Source organism: Artemia franciscana, chromosome 12 (genome assembly GCF_032884065.1).
Source record: "Artemia franciscana chromosome 12, ASM3288406v1, whole genome shotgun sequence".
Taxonomy (NCBI): domain Eukaryota; kingdom Metazoa; phylum Arthropoda; class Branchiopoda; order Anostraca; family Artemiidae; genus Artemia; species Artemia franciscana.
The window spans coordinates 42,722,769-42,745,817 of NC_088874.1; the positions used below are offsets into that span (position 1 = coordinate 42,722,769).

At 35.9% G+C, this 23,049-nt stretch overlaps 1 long non-coding RNA gene across 1 annotated transcript; it reads right to left on the reverse strand.

Moving 5' to 3' along the window:
* Window positions 1-204: 204 nt before the first annotated feature.
* Window positions 205-12,834, reverse strand: LOC136034221 (uncharacterized). Its single transcript, XR_010619148.1, has 2 exons — window positions 12,709-12,834; window positions 205-623 (listed from the first exon to the last, which is right to left on the reverse strand). It is a non-coding gene; the product is annotated as an uncharacterized LOC136034221 (long non-coding RNA).
* Between the last annotated feature and the right edge of the window lie 10,215 nt (window positions 12,835-23,049).

Consider the following 23,049-nt stretch of genomic DNA (forward strand, 5'->3'; position numbering starts at 1 on the left):
AGTATAGTCTGCCCACAGAAAAAAAACTATTTTTCTTTCAGCGGGTCCGGTTAAGCCACAAATTCATTATAATAAGTGATTAGCGAGGAGCCTTAAAAGCTTGGATGTCAAGGGATAGAAAATATAATCCAGAAGATTTAGGTTGTCTAGACAAAGAAGCTAGAAGATTGGAAAAATTTAAAAAGGTTCCACTGTCAATAACTATTTCATTTCCAAAGACAGAAAAAACACGTTTATTTGATTTTATTAGTTGGAATAGCACAAAAAAGTACTTATGTCAGCGGACAGCACAAGGCTTTTCTTCCTATCCAGCATGGATGTCCGTCACCAACATCACTAAATTTCTCCAATCTAAAATTGACGTCACAGGTTCCAGCACAAAAGGGGGCAGTGCCTTTCCAGATACATCCTGGTTTAAGATTATCTGCTGGAGCAATACCCAGTTCTGACCGACAACAATATACCTTTTGACCGGTAATACACATTGAATTGTCTCCACCTGCCGAGGCCCTCACAGGTGATTCTCCATCATTACATGTTCCGGTACAAATTGGAGGTGAACCACTCCAATAGCAGAGGTTATTACTGAGAGCTGGTGCTGATTCTTGACCCGATGTAGCAGACTAGATAAGGAAAATTAATAATAAGTAATATTTAACTAACAAGTATAAGTATGCCTATAAAAAGATGAATAGTAATCATTGCTTTTAGCTTATAGCAGTGGCGTAGTTTGCGTTTTTTCTTGATATCTTTACGTCCAAATGGACCTTAAGTTACAAGAAGTACCTTTGTAAAATTACATTTTTCTTTTACTGGACCTTTACCTTTTGCCTCGGCTTATCTTGCGTCATTATGAAAGACATATTGCCGGACTGTTATCTCTTTCAATTGTTCTGGAGGTGGTGGGACAAAAACTTCTTTTTCTTCTAACGATTTATCTAGACTGATATGTATATATATATATATATATATATATATATATATATATATATATATATATATATATATATATATATATATATATATATATATATATATATATATATATATATATAAAACCATCCTTCTCACCTCCGACAGTCTATGTTTGCTGAACACGATTGTTTCTACTGTCGTATTAAGTCATGCCGCTAGACTTTCCAGGGCTGGTCAGCCGAGTGGAGAAACTGCTGTTCTTGCTTGTGTCCTCATGCCCGAACACTTTTGCGACAGTGACTATTTTATGGGAGTTAAAATTCAGAATTATGTTGTGGTCTCAGTGTATATACCCACCAATTACTGGAATTCTACATCAGAAAGATAATTTAATCAAGCTTGTTTTCTAGTAAGTTCCCTCATAGCTGACGGTGAAGCGCAAAACCTAGGAGTAATCCTTGCTGGTGACATGAAATGTAACATTTTGACGACAGTAGCAGGCGTGCAAATATTCTGAATAGTACGTGTCCTCAGCTCTTGGCGGTCGAGAATTTCCAAAATTCCACATATATCCATAGCTCTGGCAGTACCTTTTCTCTGGACATTTTCATGGACTCCCCGAATGTATAACCAAACTCCAGATCCTCACTTATCTCTACTTTCCAAACGTCAGACCATATGCCTATCAATAATATATTCCCAGTTCAACTATTGCACCGCGTGATCCAAGTTCACACAATGATAGTAAATGGCATGAAACCACTGTTTGGTATTATGTAGATATGTTTAGGTTATGGGCTGTTAGTGACTTTATTTTGAAAAAGATCAAAGTGCCGTTTCATCTAGTTTCCCAAAATATTCTACTAACCTCTGCAGAGAAGGAAACCTTGCCGAATATTTGCTTGCTGAATAACTCTGCAGAGATCTTTCATACTCTACGAGCTGCCGACGGTGCTAATACATCCATACGAAGAGTACGTTTGGAACTGAGAAGCATGGCTCATCAATTAACCCTTATCTTGTTCATTCTTGTGCTAAATCAAAATTCTGGTTACGCGTCTGGAAGGAATGTGGTATGCCACGGAAAGGATTGGTAAATGAAATTCATCTGAAAACAAAGCGATGTTTTGCGAAAGTTCTTAGGCAACACCAGGCTAAATCAGTAGCTGAACTGTCAAGTAAAGCCACAAGTGAACCTAATTTTGTATGGAAATTACTCAAAAAAGATAATTAAAAAAGCCTATAAAGCTTTAAAATTACCAATGACCAGTGCTATGGTTACTTTAAAAGTGAATTTTTCGAGCCTTATCCATCATTGTCAAATGAATGTGAAAGGGAGCCTGATTATTGCTTAGGCCAATGAATTGATTGTTACTCGATCTGTGGTTACTAAGTGCATTTCGAAGCTACTTCTCGCGGTGTTGATAGCCTCTGTGCAAAGCATCTAAGATGTAGGTCCCCTCTTCTGATTGAGCATCTGATCTTACTCATTCAGATGATATTCTTTTGTGATATAGTTCCTAATTTGTTCAGTACTGGACTAATAGCCCCAGTTTCAAAAAGGGGAAAGCCCTCGGAAAAATTTTCTTCTTTCAGGCCAATTACGGTGTCACCTATTTTTGTGCAAAGTTTTTTAGTTGCTAATTATTGATGAGATATCTGATAAGTCTTATACACCGGATAACCAATTCGGCTTCAAGAAAGGAGCAGGCCGAGACCATGCTCACCATTTGATTGCTATTTTACTTCTACATGCTCATGAAAACAATGAGTTATTTTACTGGGTTAGACGTATCAAGAGCTTTCGACGCGGATATACATTCGCATATCTTATTGCCTGCTTATAAGCGTGGAGTTAATATTTTTATCATCACATTGATAAGTGATATGTATAAAAAGCTAAATGCCAGAGTTAAGGTCACCTGGTACGGTGGAACTCACTCCTTCAATTCCAGTAAAAAAGAATATTAGACAGGGCACTATTACTTCTCCGACACTGTTTAATAATACTATCATTGTGCCACAACAGAAGGTTCTAGCCACATGTATATTTAAATGTATTGATGTTACGCTAGCTAACTATGCTAATGACATCCTTGGTATTAGTGTAATACCGTCTCTAGCCCTTACACCATTTTGGCCTCTTCTTACTGCTTCAGATATTTGGAATATACGGAAATTTTTCTACAAGTATGTGAAATATTTGCTACGGCTACCTCTCTGGACTAACAACAGCTTCCTATCCTCGTGGTATGGAGTGGCTAGTCCAGTGTCTCCAGTTCAGAAAAAGAAACGAAAGGTAACAGAGGCAGATTATTGGTGAAGGCACTTCTGAAATTGTCTTTCGTGGATAATATTTCTGGTCTTTTATATAATTTTACTATTTGTTTTTTTTTTCCTTTTTCTGTTTTCCCCTGTCAATTCTTCATTGTTATGGTTTTGTTTGTAGTTTTCAAAATTTATTTGTTTATTTCTTTCTTTTCTTTTTCTTTTTCTCACCTTTGGTTGAGTTGTCAGTAAATATTACTAATGACCTCCTTAAAACCAGCATATCCGTACCACGTGTATATTAGGTTAGTCAAACATTAGTTCTATTGAAAAAATCCTTGCTACTTTTCAAACAGTTCGTGGTAACGAACTGTAGTAAGGAGCGACCCGGCTCAATAGTAAACGAACCTCTAAAGAACGGAATTTGGATGCTAAAAGATACATCAAAAGAATTAGATTTTTATGCTGATTTTAAATAAATAAGTTTCATCAAATTTAGTCTTTTTCATCAAAAGTTATGAGCCTGAGAAAATGTGCCTTATTTTGGAAAATAGGGGAAACACCCCCTAAAAGTCATAGAATCTTAACGATCAAGATCCTATCTACAAAAATGTGGAATTTCGTATTTTTTGCCAGAAGACAGATCACGGGTGTGTGTTTATTTTTTATTTTTTTTCCAGGGGTCATCGTATTGACCAAGTGGCCCTAGAATGTTGCAAGAGGGCTCATTCTAACGTAATTGAAAAGTTCTAGATCTCTTTTTAAGTGACCAAAAAATTGGAGGGCACCTAGGCCCCCTCCCAGGCTCATTTTTTCCCAAAGTCAACGGATCAAAACTTTTGAGATATCTATTTTGTTCCGCATAGTCGAAAACCATAATAACTATGTCTTTGGGGATGACTTACTCGCCAACAGTCCCCGGGAGAGGGGCTGCAAGTTACAAACTTTGACCAGTGTTCCAGTGTTTATCGGGAAGTGTACAGACATTTTCAGGGGGATTATTGGTTTGGGGTGGGGGGTTGAGGGGAGGAGGCTATGTGGGAGGATTTTTCCTTGGAGGAATATGTCATGGGGAAAGAGAAATTCAATGAAAAGGGAGCAGGATTTTCTAGCATTACAATAAAAAAAAACAATGAAAAAATAAACATGAAAAAGTTTTTTTCAATTGAAAGTAAGGAGTAGCATTAAAACTTAAAATGAATAGAGATTATTACGCATATGAGGGGTTCTTCTCCTCCTAAATTTGGATTAAATCCAAAGACTCTATGTACATGCACATTGTCAAAATAGCGTACCTCAAGAATTAATTTGGGTATTAAGTTCGAACTTTCTGAGAATACTCAAAGGGGAAGATCATCTCACCAAAAGGCAATATGCGCACAATGCTGCTAATACTACTGTTACTGCTACATTTACTACTTCTACTTCTATGGCAACTACTTGTAGGGCTAAGAGCATTGGAATGAAAATTTCCAAGAAGTATATGCACATACAGGTTATCAAAAGGGCTTATCAGCAATGTTAAAGCGATGTCTTATTGTATTAAGTTGAAACTTTCAGGATTTTATGAGAGGGACGTTCTACTGACCAAAAGGCAGTAGGTTAATACTACTGCTGCTATATTACCGCTTCTCAATTCTATTACTTCTAATATCAATATTACTGCTACGACTACTGTTACAACTATGCCCAAGGGTATGGCAGGTGAAATTTTCAAAAATTTGAGGGGGAAGATGAACTGAATCAGAACGCATCCTCTGAATGCAGGTTGTCAAAAGGGTGTAATAGCAATATCTTAGGGACAGTTTTGTGTGAGAAGTTGAAACTAACAGGGCCTGTTGAGAGAGATGTTGAACTAACCTAAAGAAAATATTTGCATTCTAATGCCACTGCTTCCACTCATACGGCTGCTACTGTCAATATTATTACTACTTCTATTGCTACTATTACCACTAAAGCTTAGGCTACTAGAATTAATATTACTGCTACTACTGCTACTATTAAAACTAAGGATACTAAGGTGGAAAATTGTGGAAGTACAGAAACTGTATGGAACGAATTGGATGCACACTATGCTTACACAGGTTGTGAAGTGGACGGATCAGAAATACTTCATGAACGGTTGATGGTATATATTAAGCTGAAACTTTCAGCATGTGTTGGAGGGGATATTGAAGAAAACAAAGGTGCTCTGTGCATACGGGTACTAATGCTACTATAACTATTGCTACTGCACAAGCTAAGGGTATTAAGGTGAAGCTTTTTATGGGATATTTAGGTGGAAGTTGAACTCAATCAAAACAAACTATGAGCATGTGGACTTTCTAAAAGGTAGCAAAGCAATATCCGAAGAGCAACTAATATTATTAATTTTGACCTTTAAGAGTGAGTTTTGGGGGACTTTAAACTAGCCAGAATGCACTATATGTATGCTTATAGTACTAGCACTATAGCTACTGTGACTAATGACGCTAAGGGAATCAAGACGAAACTTATAGGGAACGTTTAGGAGTTTCAATGAAACAGAAAACTGTTAACATGTAGGTTTTCGAAGGGACGTATAAGCCCCTAGACAACACCGCTCTATAATAGCTAGAAATATCACTGAAACTTTTAAAGGAGCTAATTCGATTCAAAATTAAAAGTTATGGTGCCCTTTTTAAGAGTAAAAAGAGATTGGAGGGCACGCTATCCTTCTCTCAAACCCATTCATTTTCCAAACGCATGCAGTCAAAATTTTGAGACAGACGTTTCGCTCAGCAAAACGTCTAATAAGTTTTCTTCTTCATTTAAATTCTCAAAGGTGTTTTCTATAGGGTGTTGGCTTGTGAGATTTTTCAAACAGGCTAAATTGGCTACTTAGGTCTACTTTTGCAGTATCAGCAGAATTTCTAATAAGTTTTCTTATTCATTTAAATTATCAAAGGTGTTTTTTATAAGGTGTTGGCTTGTGAGATGTTTCAGACAGGGTAAATTGGCTACTTAGGTCTACTTTTGTAGTACCAGCAGAATTTCTAATTCTGCACATACACTTCAAGTAAGAAAAATACTTATCTCTATAGTCAGAATTACATCCTGAATCCAAAGTTATTGTGCATTTGCATCAGAAAGGAAATTAATATTCACCATATACAGACCTAGCCTATACCAATTCAGGGTATATATTTGCACGTTAGTGAGTATATGTGTATGTATGTGTATATGTATGTATGTGTATGTGTATGTGTGTATGTATATGTATGTATGTGTGTGTGTATATATATGTATATATGTATATATGTGTATGTATATATATATATGTATGTATGTATATATGTATATGTATATATGTAAGCCCTATAGATAGGTAGAGTAGCTCCATAGGAGGCTTAGGCCAAGTAGGACCTTGTCCAAGTGGGGCCCATAATAGAAACTGGGAAACCCTCCCCTGGGGGTCATAATTTCAGGTGGAGGAGGAAGAAGGCCCCTCAAATGTACACTCAGCAGGGCCAACTGCCGTGTTCACGCGTCAGATGAGTTACAAACCTTCTCCCAGCAATGGGTTAAATTGCATGGTGAAGCAGAACACCATCGTGGGAGGATCCTCTATAGGAGGACAACTGCGGCAGGGCGTAAGATCCAGATTTATGGACAACGGCCTCTGTAAAGGGCTGCCTCGACCCTTTCGGGGTACCTGCAAGACTGGGAAACTTGCGGTCAATTTTTCCCACTTGAGGAGTGGCGCCCCTTGAGGAAATTATAGCCTAGTAAACAACACAGCACTCGTACGGGATTCTGATTATTGGATAATTTTCTGGTCTTGGTTTGTTTTGATGGGCGTTTTCGGGCTGAAAAACCTCTTCCTAGCTAATTTATCTACTATGGGCTGCCTCCCCGTAGTAGCATAATATTTGTAGGCATGAATATATAATGAGTCGGAGGTAATAGGCTTGGGACTGTCTGTGCAGGATTTCGACTCTTGTTGATAGAAGAGCATCGCCAAGTGCTGAAAACCATGTTGTGACCAAGATGGGCCCAGGATTGCACAAAGCCTCCAACTTACTGGAGGTCCCAGGGACTTCTTGCTGTCCGGTTCTAAGCCGGCTTAAGCGCTTCGGTGTAGACTTGAGAAGATATGTTGGTCCCCATCCTGCACTGGTATCCGGGATCACTGCTTTTCTTGAGGCCAAAATAATTTCAAAGATTTAAAGAACATGAAAATTGGAACTTGGAATGTTACGACGTTAAAAAATGATTATCGCATCGACATTTTGACTGACGAATTCAGACGGTTTGAACTGGATTTATTAGGAGTTTCAGAAACTCATATCCCAGGGGTAGGAAGCATGAAATTAGGTGACATAGAATTTGTTTACTCAGGAAGGAAGGATGGGGTACATAGACAGGGAGTAGGGCTCATGATGAATAAGGAAGCTGCTAAGTCTTGTTTAGGCTGGGAAGGTATTAATAATAGAATACTAATTGCTCATTTTATGACTAAAAAGTTTAGGGTATCAGTTATAGTAGTATATGCCCCCATTGAACCAACTGATGGAGATACTAGTGACTCAGATGAATTTTACTTACAGTTACAGGAGCAAATAGACAGGGTACCAGGTAGAAATATGGTGTTTTTGCTAGGAGATTTTAATGCCCAGGTTGGTAGAAATAGGGATAGATGGTATCCTAGCCTAGGTAATTTTGGTGTAGGAAAAGAAAACAGTAATGGCTATAGGCTTTTGCAATTTTGTAGGTATAACAACCTAGTTATAACCAATACGGTGTTTGGTCACAAAATGGCCCATAAGTTGACATGGTATTCACGTGATGGTAAGACAGCAAACCTTATTGATTATGTTATTGTAAACAGAAGACTAGCAGGATCAATACAAGATACTAGGGTGTATAGGAGTGCCGTTATTGATGTTAAAAGTAAAGATCACCATCTAGTAGTGTCTAAGGTTAATTTAAAGCTGAAATTTCGGAAGAGTAACTCCCTCCCGGGAAGTTATGATGTTGGTAGACTTCAGGATGAAAATTTGAGAAAAAAATTCCAGGAACAGTTGAATACTAAACTTGAGGGTTTAAAATTTGACAATGTGGAAGATGGATGGAATAATTTCAGAAAAACAATTTGTGAAGTTGCTGATGGTGTCCTAGGGAAGAGTGCTAAGACAGCAACTAGGAATATTAGTGAAAAAGCTTTAGGTTTAATAGAGAGTAGAAGGGGTTTGTATAAGAATTATCTGAGCGATAGGTCGTATGAAAACAAAAGGAATGTAAAGAAAGTGGAGAAAGCATTAAAATATGAACTAAGGAGATGTGAAATGGAGGAGATGGATAAAATTGCTGAGGATCTGGAAGATGCGGCTAGACGGCATAATAGTAAAATATTATACTGGCATGTTAATAAATTGAAAGGGAGTAGCCGATCCGGACTAGTCCCAGTTAAAGATAGAAATGGGGTCACAATTAGTGATAAGGAAAAAGTTAAAGAAAGATGGGTGGAACATTTTGAGAATGTGCTAAACCGAGATACAGTTGCAGGAAAAGATATAGATGAAAATGAAAAAGTTTGTGATACCTTGGATGTGAAGGAAGATTTGTTTAGTGAGGAAGAATTAGCGACAGTACTAGAAGGATTAAAAAATAATAAGGCCCCAGGTGCTGATAGTATGATTAATGAGTTCCTTAAATATGGTGGCTCTGAGGTTAGGAATAAGCTACTGAAGATTATGAACATGATTTTTGAAAAAGGGGAAGTACCCAATGATTTTAGGAAAACCTTAATTAAACCACTGTATAAGAAAGGTGACAAGAGTGAATGTCGGAATTATCGAGGCATTAGTCTGGTCTCTGTAGGTAGCAAATTACTGAGTAATATGATACTTTTTAGACTGAGACATGCTGTAGACAAAGTTTTAAGGGAAGAACAATGCGGTTTTAAAAAAGGTAGAGGATGTGTCGACCATGTTTTCACTCTTAGGTTAATAATTGAGAAGTCCCTTCGTTGTCAAACACCTTTGGTCCTTAGTTTTATCGATTATGAGCAAGCTTTCGATTCTGTTGATAGAACAGCGTTAACAAAGGTCTTATCGTTATATGGTATACCAAAAAAATACATTAAAGTGATTTGCGCTATGTACGAGAATAATACTGCTGCGGTTAAGGTAGGAAATGAGGTTAGCAACTGGTTTTGTATTAAATCAGGAGTTAAGCAGGGTTGTGTTCTATCCCCCTTTATATGGATCATTTTGATGGACTTCGTCTTAAGGAGCACAGGAAAGGCAATTGGAGACCATGGAATCAAATGGGGAGGAAGAACGCTCCTGGACTTAGATTATGCTGATGATTTAAGCATATTAGATGAAAGTGTGAGCAAAATGAATGAATTTTTAGAGGTTTTACGAGTTCAGGGTGCTAAAATAGGCTTAAAAATTAATGTTAAGAAGACTAAGTCACTAAGGTTAGGAATAAGTGAAGATGAACAGGTGACCTTAGGTAACGAAAAGATTGATCAGGTTGGGAGCTTCAGTTACCTTGGTAGTATTATTAGTAAAGATGGTGGGAGCAGTGAAGATGTTAAAAGTAGGATAGCTAAAGCTCAGGGTGTTTTTTCACAGTTAAAAAAAGTTTGGAAGAATAGAAAGATAAGCCTACAAACCAAGATTAGAATATTGGAAGCTACAGTGATGACAGTGGTCAAATATGGCTCTGAAGCATGGACACTCCGAAAAGCAGATGAAAATTTACTAGATGTTTTCCAGAGAAATTGCCTACGGATTGTTCTGGGTACCCGGCTGACTGACCGTATTTCAAACAGTAGGTTGTACGAAAAGTGTGGTTCAATCCCGCTTTCTGGGGCTATAATGAAAGAAAGGTTGAGATGGCTAGGCCACGTTCTACGGATGAAGGATGACAGATTACCGAAGATTGTCCTTTTTGGCCAACCGTCTGGGGCTACACGGAAAGCAGGTCGTCCTTGTCTGGGTTGGGAGGATGTCATAAATAAGGATTTAAAGGAAATGGGAACTTCCTGGGAGGGTGTAAAGAGGGAGGCTTTAAATAGATTAGGTTGGAGGAGGAGCGTGCGTAGCTGTGTTGGCCTCAGGCGGCTTGGTGCTGCAGTGAGTTATTAGTAGTAGTAGTAGTAGTAAATACCTCACTCTTTATGCTAAAGTATTTTTAGTAATTTCAACTATTTATTCTACGGCCTTTCTGATTCAGGAGTTATTCTTAAAGAATTGGGACAAAACTTTTGTGTTTTGTGATGTTTAGTGTAAAGAGCGAGGTATTAACGAGGGGACAAACCCCCTAATATACTTTTTTTATTAGCCAAAAAAAGAATTAATATGCAAATTTCCTTTTAATAATGTATGTTCGGAGAGCCAAAATCACACATGTATGAATTCAAAAACGCTTAGAAATTAAATAAAAAACTAGTTTTTAAACTGAAAGTAAGGAGCGACATTAAATCTCAAAACGAACAGAAATTACTCCGTGTATGAAAGGGGCTGTTCCCTTCTCAACGCCCCCCTCTTTACGCTAAAGGTTTTTATTGTTTAATAAAGTAGAATTTAGAGAAAGAATTAAACTTTAGCGTAAAGAGCGGGGCGTTGAGAAGGGAACAGCCCCTTTCATACACGGAGTAATTTTTGTTTCTTTTTGATTTTTAATGTCGCTCCTTACTTTCAGATAAAAAACTAGTTTTTTTTTTAATCTTTGTACAGGCTCCTGAAGTATCAATGGGGTTAAAACAAGGATGACAAGATAAACGACGGGAAAGACCCCTTCCTACAGAAATGTCTCAGAAATTTCAGAGAAAATATTATGTAGGGCTATGAAATTTAGAAATTTTGGTTGAAGTACTCTTTTTACGCAGCTTAGTCTCGTACAGGTATAATTGAAAATGTCTTTTTTTTAAACCTGGTATGAGTTAAAATCATCTCTCTAAAAAATTGAAACCATTTGCTATATTTTTCCAGATTCTGTATTAGAGGCAAGAAAAATCCTCATTTAAATCACAAATGACACTATTTCTAAACATTGTACCCCTAAAGTAAACGAAAGTAAGCAAATAACTACGAAAAATAAAACGCAGAAAAAATGTATTCATTGGAGTTAAAAACGAATAAGCTTCCTTAGTCTACCAAGACTTCTTTGTTTAAATATTAGTTAAGCCGGTTTTTACGTTCATCAAACAGTTTACGGTAACAAACTGTAAGTAGGAAGTGATGTGGCTCCATAGTAACAGAAACAGAAACTGTAAGAAACAGAATCTTGATAATAATAAAACAATAAAAAATTGAATATACAATATAGTATCGGCTATTGGGAAGTATAAAGAGATTTTCGGGGAGGGGGAAGGGGATTTTCTGGCAGAAGTGCTTACGTGGGAGGATATTTCTATGGAGGAATTTTCTTAGGGTGAGGGATTTTTCCATGGAGGGTGAGCTGGATTTCCCGAAATTAGTTAAAATACTATCAGAAATTAAACAAAAAACAAGTTTTTTCAACTGAAAGCAACATGCAACATTAGAACTGAAAACAAACATAAATTATTGCGTATATGAGGGGGGTTATTCCTCCTCAATGCCTCGTTCTTTACGCTAAAGTGTTCTTTTCATTTAAAAAAAGCTTATTATTCTAATTAAACAGAAATTAATTAAAAATTAAAAAAAACTAATTAAAAACTAATTAAAATTATGAAACAAAAAATTATAAAACAATAAAAAAATTGAATATACAATATAGTATTGGCTATTGGGAAGTATAAAGAGATTTTTGGGGAGGGGGAAGGGGATTTTCTGGTGGAAGTGCTTACGTGGGAGGATATTTCTATGGAGGAATTTTCTTAGGGTAAGGGATTTTTCCATGGAGGGGGAGCTGAATTTCCCGAAATTAGTTAAAATACTATCAGAAATCAAACAAAAAACAAGTTTTTTCAACTGAAAGCAACATGCAACATTAGAACTGAAAATAAACAGAAATTATTGCGTATATGAGGGGGGTTGCTCCTTCTCAATGCCTCGTTCTTTACGTTAAAGTATTCTTTTCATTTAAAAATAAGCTTATTATTCTAATTAAATAGTCCTTGTGATTCAGACGTTATTCTTAAATAACTAGAACAAAAAATCAAACTTTAGCGCAAAGAGTGAGGTATTAAGGAGAGGCGACGCCTTCATATACGTATTAATTTCTATTTGAATTATATTTTAGAGTAACTCCTTACTTTCAATTGAAAAAGCCTGTTACAAACTCTTTAATATCGTATTCAGAAATGTCCCAAGCGTTTTTATGTCTATATTTAAAAGCAATCATAACCTGCTGATCAATCATGGCTACATCCCTGGCCCTAATACATACCTGGCCCTGGCCTAAACTCTAATTCTAACCACAGCCTACATTTTTTTCTTTTTTGCATAAGGATGAAACACAAAAGACACAAATAAAATAGCAATTTTAATGTGTTAATTATTTACCCTTGTTTAATCTTAATAAATAATAATAACAATGAATAATAATAATTCGTTTAATCTTTCTTACATTAGCTGTCAATCCAATTAAAAGAAAAATGAACATTTCTGTCCTTTAATCGTGCCAATGGAAACAAAAACTAAAAGAGTTTATCTATGATGCGCTGTCTTTTTCAGAGGCGTTGGCGAAACTGTAACAGGATAGAACGCTCTATGAATAAATAACATAATATATTTTTATCCATGTACTTCATTTGTCCGGGTTTGTTTTCCTCCCACTTAGTTACGACATCCTTCAAAGATTTAAACAATATTTTATTTTCATTCTGCAATTTTTGGCAAGCACTGCAGTTAATTCTAATCAAAGTTCGACAAAAATTGTTCGTGACATACATTATTAGCCCAAGTTATAAATCAAAACCAGGAAAACAAATATTACAAGAATTGTTACAATGTTGACGGATTACCCTTTTCTTTCCCAGTTTAGTCTCAACATGAATGTTATAAGAGTTGCTGATATTGAACTACTCGCACGGGTGGACCACCGACAAGACTGGGAGATAATTTTCAATTAACCCCCTTGAAAAGGCACCTCACTCCACATTTCTGTATCAGCAAAGATCAAATTTTCAATTTTTTTTTCAATTTTTGGGGCTAAATTTAAATCAGAAGCGTCCTGAAATTACATACTGAATTGAACCGACGTATTAACATGTAGGGGGATGTATTTTCAAAAATATAGGGAAAGTAATTTAATGTTTTTTCAATTAAATTACCCAAAAGTATTCTTTTTCTTAAATCCAGAGTGACAGGAATAAGCCAATGTGGATATGAGGGGAAAATGCCCCTAATATCTACTCCAAGTATAGATTATTACTTTTTATTGTCAAAATTTATTGTTGTGTGTCCCAATATATTCGGACAAAGAATGGCTTGAACGTGTCTAAATGTGGATTTTACTTGCAAAAAAGTCTTGCAACTCAAAAAAATTTTATTCTTTCTACAATCTTGAAATTTCACATTAAAGGACAAATCAGACGGGAATTGACTTTGCTACTTTTTCTGACTTAAAATTTCAACTTTCTAGATCGAGGCTTAATTTATTTCAGAATAGAGCTTCAAGAAGAAACGTTCATTCTGAGTATCTACCTTTCAGAATAAATGATAATCTTGACAAATGAAATGCATTTCTTCCAGGAATCCCCTAATAACTCCGGGGAAAGGATTACGAATTATGTAACTTGACCACTGTATAGATTCCGGATTTATCAAACAGTTCGTGGTAACGAACTGTAGTAAGGAGCGACTCGGCTCAATAGTAAATGAAACTCTAAAAATCGGAATTTTGATGCTAAAAGATGCATCAAAAGAATCGAATTTTTATGCTGATTCTAGATATATAAGTTTCATCAAGTTTAATCTTTGTCATCAAAAGTTACGAGCCTGAGAAAATTTGCCTTATTTTGGAAAATAGGGGGAAACACCCCCTAAAAGTCATAGAATCTTAACGCCATCACACCATAAAATTACACCATCGTGTTCAACATATAAGAGAACCCTATAGCGAAAATTTCTACAATCTACAAAAATGTGGAATTTCGTATTTTTTGCCAGAAGACACATCACGGGTGCGTGTTTATTTGTTTTTTTGTTTTGTTTTTTTTTTCCCAGGGGTCATCGTATCGACCAAGTGGTCCTAGAATCTCGCAAGAGGGCTCATTCTGACGGAAATGAAAAGTTCTAGTGCCCTTTTTGAGTGACCAAAAAATTGGAGGGCACCTAGGCCCCCTCCCACGCTAATTTTTTAACAAAGTCAACGGATCCAAATTTTGAGATAGCCATTTTGTTTCGCATAGTCAAAAACCATATTAACTATGTCTTTGGAATGACTCACTCCCCCACAGTCCGTGGGGGAGGGGCTGCAAGTTAAAAACTTTGTCCAGTGTTTACATACAGTAATGGTTATTGGGAAGTGTACAAACGTTTTCAGGGGGATTATTTTGGTTTGGGGTGGGGTTGAGGGAAGGAGGCTATGTGGGAGGATCTTCTCTTGGAGGAACATGTCATGGGGGAAGAGAAATTCAATGAAAAGGGCGCGGGATTTTCTAGCATTACTATAAAAAAAAACAATGAAAATATAAACACGAAAAAGTTTTTCAACTGAAAGTAAAGAGTAGCATTAAAACTTAAAACTAACAGAGATTATTACGCATATGAGGTGTTCTAAAAATACTTAAGCATAAAGAGCGAGGTATTTAGGAGGAGGTAAATACCTTGCTCTTTATGCTATGTGTTTTTAGTAATTTCAACCACTTATTCCACGGCCTTTCTGATTCAGGGGTCATTCTTAAGGAATTGGGACAAAACTTAAGATTTAGTGTAAAAGGCGAAGTATTAACGAGGGGACAAACCCCCTCATATACATAATAAAAAATATAAGAGCATAAAAGTTTGTTACGCGAGTTAATTTTTAAGATACGTATATTTTTTACTAATAAAAACTTTCGTTAAAAATTAAAAGTTCTAGTTGCCTTTTTAAGTAACCGAAAAATTTGAGGGCAACTAGGCCTCCTTCCCCACCCCTTATTTCTCAAAATCGTCTAATCAAAACTAAGAGAAAGCCGTTTAGCCAAAAAAAAAATTAATATGCAAATTTCATTTTACTAATTAATATGCGGAGAGCCAAAATCAAAAATGCATTAATTCAAAAACGTTCAGAAATTAAATAAAAAAAACGAGTTTTTTAAACTGAAAGTAAGGAGCGATATTAAAACTTAAAACGGACAGAAATTACTCCGTATGTAAAATGGGTTGTCCCCTCCGCAATCCCTTGCTCTTTACGCTAAAGTTTGATTCTTTGTCACAATTCTACTTTTTAAAACAATTAAAAACTTTAGCGTAAAGAGCAAGGGATTGCGGAGGGGACAACCCATTTTATGTACGGAGTAATTTCTGTCCGTTTTAAGTTTTAATATCGCTCCTTACTTTCAGTTTAAAAAAAACTATTTTTTTTTATTTAATGACCAGCAAAAAGGAAAATGTTGATTCTGGGTTCATCCAAAAAGGCAAAGGGCATTAAGGTGAAGCAATTGAGATTACTGAGGGGTAATTTATGCTAAATCAAACTGTACTATGTGCATCAGTTAATCAAAAAGGAGGATCTGCAATATTTTAAGAACGAGTGAGGTTACTGAGTTAGAACTATTGAACTTTTAGGAAATGTTGGGGGGATGGTGAAAAGTGGTTGGAGTGTCGTAAGTCCCCATTCACACTTTTTTCATTACAATGCCTCTAAACTTCTTAATGCCCTTAGATGTTCCCAAGATACTGCAGATGAGCTATTTTGATAACTTGGATATTTACAGTTTGTTTTGACTGTGTTCAGCATTTCCGACAATCTTACCTCAATACACTTAGCCTTTTTAGAAATATCCAGGATAAAATATTCCACCCTTTCCTATTAATGAACTCTGCATGTGAAAATGGAAAAAAAATGCATATTCCTTGGGCTTGGGGCATAATATCCCCAGAAGCTTAGTTATTAGACATTGCGACTTTTCCGAACAAATAACTTTTTAAGATCTCAATTAGTGTTAAGGAAAGAATCCAAAAGGGCGAGAGATAGGGGAGGGGTGGCTACCCTTCGTTCCTTTTTCAACATGCTTCCCAACATACCTTTAAAGTTTCAACTTAACGCCCCTCGCCATTCCGTAGATATTTCGGTTGTGTCTTATTGAAAATTCCCCTTTATATAGTGAACTTTGAATCTGTTTGACATCTCTCTCAACATTTTCTAAAAGTTTTACCTTAATGTTCTTGTACTTTTAGGAGGATTAAACACGCCACCTTTCCCATTAACCAGCCTTGTGTATAAGCAATCGGTAACTTATATAACTTAAAACACTTACAGCATGGGCTGTGGGGGGTTTTCTCATCCCTAGAGATATATTTGTTAATTTTACGGGCAAGTTTGAACAAGAACAAACTTTTATCAGGTATCTTTGGAGGAAAGAGAGCTAACAAGGGAATGGGGGAGGGAATGATTACCCTCCAGCCACTTTTTAACATCTTTTTCAACAATGTCTGAAAATTTAAGCTTAATACCATCAGTTGTTTTGCAGATACACCCTTTTGATAAACAAAATACACATTGTATCTTTAGATTTAGTTGGAGAGGCCCCTCATCATTTCCCGAGGTTTCACCTTGATACCCTTAGTCTTTTTGAACACGTTTAGAATCCAAAATTCCTGCTTTCTCGTAATAAAAAATCGGCCATGCAAAAAAAGGCAATTTTATAATTTACAATCGTTATTTAAAAGGCCTTGGGAAGCATTGCATCCCTAGGGGAATAGTTAACAGACTTTTCGAATATTTTGAACAAAATCACTTTTTCCAAATTTCAGGATTTAAAAAAAAAATCTCTCTCCTCTCAATGATAAGGAGAAATAGCATCTAAAAAGTGCAAGGGGGGTTGGATACCCAGAAATAGCTCTGCAACATACCATGAAATTTTCAACTTAATACCCTTTGCCGTTCCTTGAATATTGATGATACATCCTTCTGACAGTTAGCACACACACAATGTCTTTTGTTGTGTACAGCATCGACTCTCCAAAGCTGTGGGTTTCGAACAAGTTGCCTTTTTCAAAATTTTGATCAAATTCACTGACTAAGAATTATATTGAAAATATTTTTCTTTTGTGCTTACAACATTGAAAATAAAAATGATAATGAAATCAAATCTTGAACTCCTGTATCTTCAGCAATTAATACCATTATATATACAATAATCTGTTTAATTTTATTAGTTCTTTCAAAAGGTTGTTCGAAAGACATGTTGTTTTCATTAAAATACAAATGACACAGCAGGGTATAAAATTTTACAGCTAAAAGAAGGAGCCAGTAGCCAAACTCTTGTTTTTTTTTAACGATTTTTGTTCGTTTCAAGTTTGATTTGCATATTAAATCAATAAATCATCAGTCATTTTATTAATACTAAAATACTATTACAAACGTAAAGAAGTTGTTTGGTCCAAGAAGCTTTGCTTGTTATGGACCATATAACACAATAATAAAGTACTAAAAAAAAAATCACAAATAATACCCTAAAACAAACAATACATGTGAAATAAATATGAAGGAGAACAAACACTAGCATACAGTGAAAAATGGTAGTAATTATAATAATAGAAATATATAGAAACCAAGAAATTAGTGAATAGGAAAGATCAAGTAGACCTCAGAACATCAGAAAAAAGAAAAGAAAAAAGATAATTAAAGGAAGACTTTAAAAGTTAAAAGGATCCCTGAAAATAATTTTAAAAAATAGGAGAAAGATATATCAGAGATATATATCAGGAATGAATTCCAAAAATGAGAAACAATAGGAAACGAGAAAACAGGGAAAGTAAAACAAAAGGAGAGAGACAGAAATTACAAAACAGGAAAGACCCTACGAAAAACTACCTTTGCAGAAAGAAATAGATGGACATTCTCAGGGATGAAGTTCCATAATAGAATGGATTGAAAAACAGGAAACATCTGGGCTGCTGTAGATGACGCTGTAAATGTGGGTAAAATAAGTCAGCGAGAAGAACAACGTAAAAAAGAAGAGTATCGACCTGAGCCTGTCCATGAAAAAAAAATGCTACAGAGGCGGTGAAGGTTTACCTAGAAAAGCAGAATCCGCTATTTAAAGATTAATTTTACCCACTATACGATCCAGCGGAGCTATTCCAGTATCATTATAAAGATCAAAGGAAGGGTAAAGCCAAGGGAGAAGATAAGTAGCCTTCACTGACCTATTTTGGGCTCTTTAAACTGAGCAGAGAAGATATTTATTAGTACTACGAAAATTAAGAGCATAATAAAGAGAAAGCATAACATCTGGAGAAAGAAACGAGTTAACCCGGTGCAACATTGAAGACTGGTAGAGGATGAGGGAACGGGCGTGAGTTAAATGCTGTTTAAAAGAAAGATAACTATCAAGACTCACACAAAGAAACTTCGCCATAGTAGCTTGTGGTATAATATCGGTCCCATAAGTCAGGATGATTGGCTCCTGTACGTCTTTCATACGGTAAGGTGTCCTGAAATTGAGAATGGCAGTCTTCCGGCTGTTAAGAGCAATAACATTTGACCAGCTCCAATCCATAACTTTATTAAGAAGACCTCGAGCTATGGAAGTGACAGATGGAAGGTCCAATACAGCAATGAAAAAGTTACTGTAATCAGCAAATATAACAGGGTGAACTGGGGATCCAGACCATCAACAAGATCACTAATGTAAATTAAAATAAAAACTTGTCCAAGCACAGAGCCCTCTGGGGCACATTTCAATATAGGCAAAATGGAGGGAGAAGTACCATTAGACGAAACCTACTGAGATTTAACTGACATATAAGACCTTAACCATTCTATTGGGACTCGAAACACTCCAAATAAAGATTGTATAGACATAACAGCAGAGTGGTCAAACATATAAAAGGCCTTTGAAAAGTCATGGAATAGACCCAAAATATACAAGCCCTTGTCCAGTTTAACACGCACAAACTCTGTTGCATCTGAAAGTGCACACAATGTAGAGAAAGAGGGACAAAAACCATACACATTGTTAGTTATGAGAGAATTTCCTGCAGTCGCATTAGTACTAAATACAAATGAAGAGAGTCTACAATACACTATATACAGCTTGAAATTATCGACAATATAGCTTGAAATTAGAGATGAATCAGCTTTTTTATGCAAAGATAAAACAGTTGCAACTTTAAATAAATGAGGAAAAACACCAGACGAAAGAGAGAGACTAGTTATGTGCGAGATGGGGTTAAAATCAAACTGACCAGTTTTCACTGCTGAAACCAAAATTACCAACCAAACAGCTACTTGGAAGTTGAGAAATAATGCTAGAAATCTCAGTAGCACTGCCTGGGGAAAGGAATAAACCTTTTATCAAAGGGAAAACAACTTACTCTACTATGGGATGGAATGATAACTAAAGGAAGTGTGGTGAAATACGAATCGAAGGCACTTGCTAAGGATATTTTGTCCACAATGGATCTATCAGCTTTCTTATAAGGACACGGGGAAGACGGTCTGAGTTTCTCACAGGAAAGAACTTCATCAACTACAGTCTGAACCTTGCGAGAATTTCCTTATGCTCATTGATTTGACACGGAAAATACAGTTTTTTTTTCTGCACAAACTTTTGTAACGCTTAATTTTTTTTAATGTTTATGCTTCAAAAAATTACTCTCTGTCTTACTTTTATATGCAGCCTTGAACAAAGACACCTTTATATGTGTTGCATTGATCAGACCTTTAAACATCCATGGGCATTTGGGTGTAGAATTCTTTGGCCTCTTTCTTACTGTTTTAAAAAGCAGAGTTAAAAGAAAGAGTCAGACTATAGCGTAAAGAGTGGAGCGTTGAGGAGAAAAGCCCCTTTCATATACATAGTAATTTCTGTTCGTTTTAAGTCTTATTGTCGCTACTTACTTTCATTTAAAAAAAACTTTTTTTTTGGTTAATTTCTGGACGTTTTTAAATTAATACATGATTTGATCTTACATCTCTGCACATAAATAATTAAAACGAAATTTGCATATTAATTTTTTCGGCTAAATGGCTTTCCTTTAGTTTAATCTGGAGATTTTGAGAAAAAAAGAGTGAGGGAGGAGGCCTACGAGTTTTGATTAGTAAAAAATATACGTAACTTACGAATTAACTTACGTAACAAACTTCTATATCTGTATGTTTTTATTGCGTATATGAGGGGGTTCACCCCTCGTTGATACCTTGCTCTTTACAGTATAGCTTAAAATTTTTCCCAAGTCCTTAAGAATAACCCCTGAACCACAAAGACCGTAGAGTAAATAGTTGAAATTACTAAAAATACTTTAGTGTAAGGAGCAAGGTATTATGAGGAGGTAAAACCCTCATATGCGTAACAATTTCTGCTCCATTTAAGTTTTAATACTGCTCCTCACTTTCAGTAGAAAAAACTTTTCATATTTATTTTTTCACGTTTTTTTAAATAATTCTAGAAAATCCAGGTCCCCCTTCATTGAAAATCTCTTACCCCATGAGAAGTTCCTCCATGAAAAGATCCTCCTACGTAACCCTCCCCCTGAACTCTCCCCCAAACCCCAAAAATCCCCCTGAGAACGTCTGTACATTTCCCAGTAACCATTATTATATGTAAATTACTCCGTATATGAAGGGGGTTTTTCTCCTCAAGTCCCAACTCTTTACGGTAAAGCATGACTCTTTTTCTTAACTCTACTTTCTAAAACGGTAACAAACATTAGCGTAAAGAGCGGGGCGTTTATAAGAAAAAGACCCTTACATATACGGAGTAATTTCGTTTCGTTTAAAGTTTTAATGTCGCTGCTTACTTTCATTTAAAGAAACTTGTTATTTTTATATTTAATTTCTGGACGTTTTTGAATTAATGCATGTTTTGATCTTTGCTCTCCGAACATAGATAATTCAAACGAAATTTGCATATTAATTTTTATTTGGCTAAATGGCTTTCTCTTAGTTTAATCCAAAGATTTTGAGAAAAAAGGAGCGAGGAAGGAGGCCTAGTTGCCCTCAAAATTTTTGATTACTTAAAAACGTAACATTAATTTTTTACGAATTTTTATTAGTAATAAATTACGTAGCCTACAAATTAACTTACGTAACGAACTTCTATATTCGTATGGTTTTATTGCAAATGTTAGGGGGCTCACCCCACGTCAATACCACGCTCTTTACACTAAATCTTAAGTTTTGTCCAAAGTCCTTAAGAATGACCCTTGAACCAAAAAGGCCGTAGAATAAATAGTTGAAATTACTAACAATAGTTTAGCGTAAAGAGCGAGGTATTACGAGGAGGTAAAACCCTCATATGCGTAACAATTTTTGTTCGTTTTTTAAGTTTTAATGCTGCTCCTCACTTTCAGTAGAAAAAACTTTTCATATTTATCTTTTCACTATTTTTTTTTAACAATACCAGAAAATTCTGCGCCCCCTTCATTGAAAATATCATCCCCCATGAGAAGTTCCTTCATGGAAAGATCCTCCCACGTAGCCCCCCTGAAATCTCTCCCCCCCCAAACCGAAAAATCCCCCTGAAAACGTCTGTACATTTCCAAGTAAGCAGTAACCATTGCTATATGTAAGCACAGGTCAAAGTTTGTAAATTGCAGCCCATCCCATGGGGACTGTCGGGGAGTAATTTGTCCCCAAAGACATATTTATTAGGTTTTTAGACTATGGTGAATAAAATGGCTATCTCAGAATTTTGATCTGGTGAAATTGGGGAAAAATGAGCGTGGGGGGGGCCTAGGTGCCCTCCAATTTTTTCTGTTACTTAAAAAGGACACTAGAACTTTTAATTTCCGTTAGAATGAGGCCTTTTGCGACATTCTAGGACCACTGAGGCGATACAATCACCCCTGGGAAAAAAACAAACAAAAAACAAACAAAAAACAAATAAACACGCATCCGTAATTTGTCTTCTGGCAAAAAAAAAATGTGAAATTACACATTTTTGTAGATAGGAGCTTGAAATTTCTACAATAAAGTCCTCTGATACGCTGAATCTTATGGTGGGATTTTCGTTAAGATTGTATGACTTTTAGGGGGCGTTTCCTCCTATTTTCTTAAATGAGGCAAATTTTCTCAGGCTCATAACTTTTGATGGGTAAGACTAATCTTGATGAAACTTATATATTTATAATCAGCAATAAAATGCAATTCTTTTGGTGTAACTATTGGTATCAAAATTCCATCTTTTAGAGTTTTGGTTACTATTGAGCCGGGTCACTCCTTACTATAGTTCGTTACCACGAACTGTTTGATACCTTTAATGGGACCAAATCGAGACTTCTTTGGTTCCTACGTGATAAGGTTTGGGTGTTACCGAATAGACAGTGTTTTAAAAACTACAGGGACGTCTTTACGTCAGGATTTCTAAGATTATTGTTTCAAAAACCTATGAGACCCAATACAAATCAAGATTTATGTACAAACCTTTAGGAGGCCCTTCAAAGTAAGGATATAGTCCTTACATTACCCAGATATTTTCATGCTTTTTCCACAATGTCATTTTAGCACAATCTCCACCATTTTCTATGAAAAGAAGAGTTATAGACACTATTAATTTTATGGAACGAAGGATTCCCGTTATTTTCCGGAGAACAGAAACGTCATTCACTACTATTCTACCGTGGAACAAAGTACCTTCATTTGTTTTCGGGTAGTAGAAATCTGGTATTAGAAAAGAAATTCCGTTAGCCTTAAATAAAATTTGAACGTGTCCCACCTCAGCTTTAAAAAAACGGATATGTCTCAAAGGTAAAAATAGTTAAACCTCATCTTTTTATATATCCTACCGACAAATAAGCTGTGCATACCTAAATT